The sequence below is a fragment of the Suncus etruscus genome, chromosome 6, assembly GCF_024139225.1.
Source record: "Suncus etruscus isolate mSunEtr1 chromosome 6, mSunEtr1.pri.cur, whole genome shotgun sequence".
In the NCBI taxonomy this organism is placed as follows: domain Eukaryota; kingdom Metazoa; phylum Chordata; class Mammalia; order Eulipotyphla; family Soricidae; genus Suncus; species Suncus etruscus.
Window position 1 is genome coordinate 135,087,167 of NC_064853.1, and position 7,196 is coordinate 135,094,362.

At 46.5% G+C, this 7,196-nt stretch overlaps 1 long non-coding RNA gene across 1 annotated transcript in view; it reads right to left on the reverse strand.

The window, feature by feature from the left end:
• The window catches only part of LOC126012273 (uncharacterized), a 352,275-nt gene extending 350,687 nt beyond the window's left edge, over window positions 1-1,588 (reverse strand). The window contains exon 1 of the long non-coding RNA XR_007496792.1: window positions 1,578-1,588. This is a non-coding gene — a long non-coding RNA (uncharacterized LOC126012273). The remainder of the gene's footprint in view (window positions 1-1,577) is intronic.
• Between the last annotated feature and the right edge of the window lie 5,608 nt (window positions 1,589-7,196).

Below are 7,196 nucleotides of genomic sequence, written 5' to 3' on the forward strand. Positions count from 1 at the left end.
AAGAGTAACCAGCAAAATATATAAAGCAATTGCTAATTGACTTCAATGAAAGCATCAATATCATTGCAATAACGCTTGAAACCTTTAACACATTTCCTACTCATAGATTGGGAGGATTAATATAAACAAAATGGTAGTACTCCCCCAAAGTATTGTACATATTCAAAATAGTCCCTATACAAATACATATGACATTTTTTAAACAAAATAGATAAAAAATTCCTGAAATTCTTCCCCCTTCCCCCTTCTTCCCCCTTCCCCCTCCTTCCCCCATTCCCCTTCCCCCTTCTTCCCCCATCCCCCTTCTTCCCCTTCCCCTCCTTCCCTCTTCCTCTCCTTCCATCATCCCCTCCTTCCCCCTTCTTCCCCCTTTACCCTTCCCCCTTCTTTCCCCTTCCCCCTTCTTTCCTCTTCCCCCTCCTTCCACCATCCCCCTTCTTCCCCTTCCCCCTTCTTCCCTCTTCCTCCTCCTTCCACCATCCCCCTCCTTCCCCCTTTCTTCCCCCTTCCTTCCCCCTTCCTTTCCCCTTCCTTCCCCCTTCCTTCTCCCTTTCTTCCCCCTCCTTCCGCCTTCCTTTCCCCTTCCTTCCCCCTTCCTTCTTCCCCCTTCCTTCTTCCTTCTTCCCCCTTTCCCCTTCCTTCTTCCCCCTTCCCCCTTTCCCGTTCCTTCTTCCTCCTTCCTTCTTCCCCCTTCCCCCTTCCTTCTTCCCCCTTCCTTCTTCCTTCTTCCCCCTTTCCCCTTCCTTCTTCCCCCTTCCCCCTTTCCCGTTCCTTCTTCCTCCTTCCTTCTTCCCCCTTCCCCCTTCCTTCTTCCCCCTTCCTTCTTCCCCCTTCCCCCTCCTTCTCCCTTCCCCCTCCTTCTCCCTTCCACCTCCTTCTTCCCTCCTTCTTCCCTCCTTCTTCCCTCCTTCCCCCTCCCTTCCCCCTCCCCCCTCCCTTCCCCTTTCCCCCTCCTTCCTTCTTCCTTCCCCCTTTCTTTCCCCTTCCTTCCCCCTTCCTTCCCCCTTCCTTGTTCCCCCTTACTTCCCCCTTCCTTCTTATCCCTTCCTTCCCCCTTCCTTCTTACCCCTTCCTTCTTCCCCCTCCTTCTTTCCCCTTCCTTCTTCCCCCTTCCCCCTTCTTCCCCCTTCCCCCTGCTTCCCCCTTCTCCCTCCTTCTTCCCTCCTTCCCCCTTCCTTCCCCCTTCCCCCTTTCGCTTCTTCCCCCTCTTCCCCCTCCTCTTCCCCCTCTTCCCCCTCTTCCCTTCCCTTCCATTCCCTTCCCATCGCTTACCTTCCCTTCAAAGGATTTCCCAACCCCACAGAGCTTCTCTATGGCTCTCTGCATCCCTTTCCCTTTCATAAGAAAGCACATGCCAGAGGCAGTTCTGGGCCGAGAGACCACCCTGCCCCACACTGGGATTCAATTCCTGGGGACACCAGGATGGCACTACAAGTGTCCTCAGCTGTCCCAGACTGGAATTCAGACTCTCAGGGGACCCCAAGGCTGTGCTACAGATGCCCTCAAATTCTCTATCAGTAGGTTCCTGCCACAGAAAATGCCCAGACCTGCCAGTCTTGGAAAATCAGGACCCCCACTTGGGGTCCAGTCCCCAAAGGTCTACACTGTGCATCGCAGTAGTCATGGTGGGGGATGATGCATGATTCGTGGAAGAAAGGATGCTCTTCATTACTCATTCGTTTTTGTTTGGGGTCCACAACCAGCAGTGCTCAGGGTTTCCTCCTCCTGGTTCTGTGCCCAGGCATCATACCTGGCACACGCAGGGGACCATGTGCAGTGCTGAGGATCGAACCCTGGTTTGATGTGTGGAAGGCAAAAGTCTTCTCTGCAGACTATTGCTCTGGCCCTAAGTGCTAAGACTTCTGATATCTCCATATTTTCTGCTCCACCCAACCAATTTTCATTTCCTGCCATTAGTATACATCAAATTTGTGATACACAGCTTATACATCACAATAGATTTAAATTACTACAATAGAAGTTTAGTAATGAAGTTATAAGAATATAAATTCGGGGGCCCGGAGAGATAGCACAGCGTTGTTTGCCTTGCAAACAGCCGATCCAGGATCAAAGGTGGTTGGTTCGAATCCCGGTGTCCCGTATGGTTCCCCCCCCCCCCCCTTGCCTGACAGGAGCTATTTCTGAGCAGACAGCCAGGAGTAACCCCTGAGCAACGCCAGGTGTGCCCCCCCCCAAAAAAAAGAATATAAATTTGGGCCCAGAGAGATAGCACAGCATTGTTTGCCTTGCAAGCAGCCGATCCAGGACCAAAGGTGGTTGGTTCGAATCCCGGTGTCCCATATGGTCCCCCGTGCCTGCCAGGAGCTATTTCTGAGCAGACAGCCAGGAATAACCCCTGAGCACCGCCGGGTGTGGTCCAAAAACCAAAAAAAAAAAAAAAAAGAATATAAATCAATAAATGAGGGTTCATATTTATAATATATAAAATTTGTACCTGCTTATAAAAGCAGTTGCCAGTTTAAAGCTATATTATATTTATATTAATATGTATGAATTTATCATGAATGCAAATATATCCATGGAAGAAAGGAGACTATTTTGGGCAGAGGGGCCACACCCGATGAAGCTCAGGGGTTACTCCTGCCTTTGCACTCAAAAATCGCTCCCGGCTTGGGGGACCATATCAGACGCTGGGGGGACCAAGGCCTTACTGGCGCCACTGCTTGACCCCAGGAAACTATTTTTATCAATTACTTTCATATTTATAGTGTCCTTTCTGAAAAAGTATCTTGAAAGAAAAAAATCATGTCCTTTTAAGGGGCATTTCATTTTTATGTTTTAAATATTTGCTTATTTTATTCCTCTTAATTTTAAGCAATATCTGCGCTATTGGTAGATACTTAGCAAGGAGTCTTGGGATCTATGGGCCAACTGAAGAAAGGAGACTTTCTATCCCAGAGCTGCCGCCGCTTGAACGGCTCAGCTTCGCAGCTTCACGAGAAATTTGGGGAGAGATGCAAAACCAAGCCGATGAAACTCAAGGCTACCCACAAATACGTGATGGATGTTTTCTTCATTATCCCAGAAAGCTTCTAGCCGTAGGCAGTGCTGAGACCGGCCAGCAGGTGCCAACAGAGACTCGCGAAGTGGATCCCTGACCCGACTCAGCAGTATCTGGGCTATTTTCTACATGCTTCTCCTGGTTCCGACAGAGTCTCAAGTTCACGGCCATGAGGACGAGGAGCAAAGTACCCGAGACACGTCGTTCCAAGTCCCCTTCCCTCTCTACTGTGGCAGAATCGAAGTGTCTGGTAGGCCCAGACAAAGACTCCGGACACAGATCCGAGGACACTCGAAGCAGGGTGCAGGGGGCCCCTCCAGGATCAGGGTCCTGTGGACCCCCTGTGAACTCCGGAGCCTGACGGAATCTCTCAGCTGACTCCCGCGCGTCGCCCCCGCCCCTGACCCGGGGGAGAGGACTTGACCTCTCCATCTCACGATTTCCTTTCAGTGAATGGTTGCTTGGGAAGGATGCGACCTTATGGCTGTCTCGTGTCAGGGTGTCTCAATCGTGGGCTCACAAGTTGGTAACCGGCACAAAATTCTATCCCAGCCACCTTCCCATTGGGGCCCTGCGGGCCTTCCTTTCCTCGTGAAAGGCATTTTCCCCCATTTCTCTTTCCCAAACTCCTCCTCCTTCTTCCTCTTCCTTCCTCTTCTTCCTTCTTTTCTTCTTCCTCCTCCTTCCTCCTTCCTTCCTCCTTCCTTCTTCCTGTTTCCTTCTTTATCATTCCTTCCTCCTTCCTTCTTTCTCCTTCCTTCTTCCTTCTTCCTCCTTCCTTCTTTCTCCTACCTCCTTCCTCCTTCCTCTTTCTTCCTCCTCCCTCCTCCTTCCTCCTACTTCTTCCTCCTTCCTCCTCCTTTCTCCTCCTCTTCTTCATCTTCTTCTTTCTTCTTTCTTCTTCCTTCTTCTGTCATCAAGCAGTCCTTCAGGAGGAGGCAGGAACAGAGAACACATGTGGCTGCCAAGCTTCCTGGCTGAGGTATCCAAAGGAGAGGGCAAAGGGCCAGGGGGCACCTTGGAGTTCATTCTGCGAGGAAAGCACCCTCAACACACCACTATCTCTTAATATCTAGTTAATACCTTCGTTGTTTTTCTTTTAAATATAAAATCTTTATTTAAGCACCATGATTACAAGCATGATTGTAGTTGGGTTTCAGTCATAAACAGAACACCCCCCTTCTCTAGTGCAACATTCCCACCACCAATGCCCCCATACCTTCTTTTCAACCCCTGCCTGTATTCGAGACAGGAATTCTACTTCTCTCAGTTATTAACATTGTCATGGTAGTTGTTAGTGTAGTTATTTCTCTAACTGCACTCACCACTCTTTTCCCAAGGATTGCTTTAGCTATTCGTGGGTATTTATTGTTCCAAATGAATTTCAGGAGTGTTTGATCCACGTCTTTGAAAAATGTCATGGATATCTTTAGAGGCACTGCATTGAATTTGTACAATGCTTCGGGGAGTAATGCCATTTTAATGATATTAATCCTGCCAATACATGAGTGGGGTATGTGTCTCTTGGAGTCAAATTAACTAAAGAGGTGAAGGACCTATACAAAGAAAACCTTCATTGTGTTTCTACACCTCATGGATTCTTGACTTGGACAGTACATAATTCACAACCCTGCTGAATTGTCTCATAATTAAAACTATAATAAAGGCAGGTACTGCATACTCATTACCTGCTGAAATATTCTTTCCCACTGTTCTGCACAGATACTAATTTTTCTGATAGAAGGGGAAACTCTCAGCTTAAGTAATAGCATAGTGGGAGGGCATTTGCCTTGTATGTGACTGATCTGGGTTCAATGCCCAGCATCCCATATGGTCCTTAAGCCTAATGGGAGTGATTCCTGAGTGCCGGGTGTAGACCCAAAACAAACAAAATAAAAAAGGGAGAGGGGAGACTTCTTTCTTCTCTGTGCTGGCTGTCACTCTAAATCTTCATGTTCCTGTGAACTGAATCAGACAAAAGGGGGAGTTGGAACCAGCACTAGCAAAACTACCTTTCTAAAGGGGACTCACATCTGAAAGATACTTGAGTAACCTATGTAGAATACATTGACTAGAGTCAATGAAAAATACACACTGAAGTCTGAGTACAGATATAGTCATTTTACTAATCCTACTGACATTTTTCTTGGGTGTGGATCTGGGCCACAGCTGGTGGGTCTCAGGGGTTACTCCCTGCTCGGTGCTCAGGAATGATCTTCCTACTTGGCTTGTTTGCAGATTCTGGGAACCAGGATTGGCTACATGTGAGATGAGCACTGACCTTCCGTGCTCCCTCTCTGGCAGGGTCAATTGCATTTTGATATAGAATAGTTCATTCTATTGAGCTTTAACACCACATCTGTACATCTATTTGGGGGGGGGGGGCTGTTGGGCCACACCTGGTGATGCTCAGAAATTACTCCTGGCTATGCGCTCAGAAATCACTCTTGGCTTGGGGGACCATAAGGGATGCAGGGGGATTGAACCGAGGTCCATCCTAGGGTAGTGCAGGCAAGGCAGATGCCTTACTGCTTGTGTCACCACTCCGGTCCCAACACCACATCTTAAATGTTTTTAAAAAGCTATCAGGACACGAGTCCCATAAAGGAACATTTCCTTCTGGTCTGTTTATGGTTTTTTTCTTGGTGATCCAACCAAGTATAATGTCAAATATTCAAGAGTCATGAAATATTTTCTGAACTTTTCCTCAGTTTCAAGAAAAAAATTCTTCATAATTAGCCTATCAAATCACCACTGCAGATAATCAGACTCCACTTAAGAGAGCATCTATTTTCAACCCACATCATTCAGACTCCTTTTATGAGTTATCACTGAATTTTGCCAAATAATTTTTCCTCTCACAGTTCTATGGTCACAATTTGTATTTCTCTGGTGACCAATGATGACATGAGTATTTCCTGTGCTTATTTGTCTTTTCTTGTTTAGAAATCTTCACACATTCTGCTTATCATTGGAATGGCCTGTGATTATGACCAAGTTATACATATGTTATTTACACATTCTGGACTGGAGACTCTTCTTTTTTTTTTTTTTTTTTTTTTTTTTTGGTTTTTGGCCCACACCCGGTGACACTCAGGGGTTACTCTTGGCTCTGTGCTCAGAAATCACTCCTGTGGGGCAAAGCGGTGGCTCAGGGCATAAGGCATCTGCCTTGCACATGCTAGCCTAGGATGGACCGTGGTTCAATCCCATGACTTCCCATATGGTCCCCCAAGCCAGGGCCTATTTCCTAGGCTAGCACGTGCAAGGCCAGTCTCGCCACCACTCTGGCCCCTGGACTGGAGACTCGTGTCTGATGTAATCCTGTAGAATTAATTTAGGTTTCAGGTAAAACAGCTTTGTTAAAGGAATTGACTGGCTCTGCGGTATTCACAGGCTTTTCTCAGTGTTCCTGTTACCTCTGTTGACCTCTACAGAGACCTGGCTGATGTGATCTGATTTATTTGTTTTTTTAATAATATTTTATTTAAACACCTTGATTACAAACATGATTGTGTTTGGGTTTCAGTCATGTAAAGAACACCCCCCCCCATCACCAGTGCAGCATTCCCATCACCAATGTCCCAAATCTCCATCCTCCCCAACCGACCCCCACCTGTACTCTAGAATGACTTTCTATTTTCCTCATATATTCCCTCATATATAATCCCTCATTGTTAGGATAGTTCTCAATGTAGTTATTTCTCTAACTAAATTCATCACTCCCTCCACTCCTTTTTCTCTGAAAATTAATGCAAGTGTCTTTCATTTTTTTTAAAACCCATAGATGAGTGGGACCATTCTGTGTCTTTCTCTCACTCTCTCTGACTTATTTTGCTAACTGCACTCACCACTCTTTTTGGTGAGCTTCATATCGTGAGCTAGACCTTCCAGCCCTTATCTCTTTTGTCTTTGAGAATTATTGCAAAAATGTCTTTTATTTTTCTTAAAACCCATAGATGAGTGAAACTATTCTGTGTCTATCTCTCTCCCTCTGACTTATTTCACTCAGCATTCCTTGTATATCCACATATAGGAAAATTTCATGACTCCGTCTCTCCTGACTGCTGCATAATATTCCATTGTACATATGGGCCACAGTTTCTTTAGCCATTCATCTATTGAGGGGCATGTTGGTTGTTTCCAGAATCTTGCTATGGTAAATAGTGCTGCA